Raw genomic sequence first — 1,471 nt, 5'->3', positions numbered from 1 at the left:
ATCAATACGTATCTTACAAACGTGCAACCTTTTAACCATACTCCTCGATCCATGCTCGTTCTGTCCCAGGAATCCCGGGATTACGTGTTATAGTACAAGGATATCCTGCCGACAGTGTTGGACACGGTGATTGACACATTAAAGAGCGGACGGTTAGCGTGGTATGGACATGTGATGCGTAAAGAAGAAATGCACGTGACCAGGAGATGTATGGAAACGGTAGTGCAAACTAGAGGGGGAAGAGGTCGACCGAAGAAGACATGGATCGAGTGTGTGAGTGACTATATGAGAGCGAGAGGAGTGATTGTTAAGATGATAGAAGAGAATGGAATAGAAAAATTGAGAACCCCACCTAGTGGGATAAGGTGGAGGCAAAGAAGAAGAAATGGTGGACACGGGATGTAGAGAAGCAGGGTGTTATTAATTCCGAAAAAAATAATCCAAAGAAATATTCAAACCGTATCAAGAACAAGAATAATTCCACATGATAATATGTATTACCTATAACAAGTTCCAAACATGAAAATTTGGATGAACCATCTCTACGCACCGTGGGCAAAACACCAGCCAGATGGTTAGATTTGGCCTTAGGTTTATTTTAATATATGAGGTCGAATTCATTTTTATATATTTTTTTGCCTACATATTGCTAGTAACACTAAGGTATCGTGCTTGTATTATAGTTGATAGTATAGGAACTCCTTATCAAAAGAAAACATATACATAGAAAGCAGTTGCAAGAGGTGTCATAAGAATAAGTGAAGAAATGTCTGTCACTTCGTGAATATAAAATAAAATAACAAAACTGTGATTTCGATATAAAATTCTAAAACATCGACGTAACTAATACTAATTTATAAAAGTGCGTTAGTATATTATTTCATAACTGCCTTTCACTCTGCGATTTAAACCACGCTCTGCCACCAAGAATTTTAAATTATATCAGCTTGCTTCATCGAACGTGTAGGCGAGCTCACGGAGCTTGGCCTTGGACACTTGCGAACATCTACTCTAGCAAGAGCAATGCCCCACTAATTCTATCATCGGATCCAAATCGCGGCCAAACTGAGAAGATCCGGCGAGAATATCAGAAGGCTGTTTCTGTGGGTTAAGTTGCACTTCGAATTCTTGGTAGCATCATCGACGTTCGTTCTATCTCACTCTCTTTCAATCGGTCTCGATCACTCTCCCCCTCTTCTTGGACAAGAAAACGAAGTCAAGCAACATCGGGCGTGGTCAGTACTTGGATGGGTGACGGCCTGGAAACCACGACGTAATGTTGCCTTTTTCCTTTGTTTTTTTTTATAACTCGTGAAAACATGAGCTGATTGTGTAATACAAATATAACATTGTTAACGTCCATACCATGTTGAATACACCGGTTCTCCGTCCGATCACCGGAGTCAAGCAACATCGGGCGTGGTCAGTACTTGGATGGGTGACCGCCTGGGAACACCACGTGGTGTTGGCT

At 41.2% G+C, this 1,471-nt stretch overlaps 1 non-coding gene across 1 annotated transcript; it reads left to right on the top strand.

Moving 5' to 3' along the window:
- The first annotated feature begins 1,351 nt into the window (after positions 1–1,351).
- Positions 1,352–1,471, top strand: LOC114243560 (5S ribosomal RNA). The gene has a single exon (XR_003624699.2). It is a non-coding gene; the product is annotated as a 5S ribosomal RNA (ribosomal RNA).

Source organism: Bombyx mandarina, chromosome 12 (genome assembly GCF_030267445.1).
Source record: "Bombyx mandarina strain Sakado chromosome 12, ASM3026744v2".
Taxonomy (NCBI): Eukaryota; Metazoa; Arthropoda; class Insecta; order Lepidoptera; family Bombycidae; genus Bombyx; species Bombyx mandarina.
The sequence above is the reverse complement of the archived record's forward strand: the minus strand, read 5'-3'. Positions and strand labels throughout refer to the sequence as shown.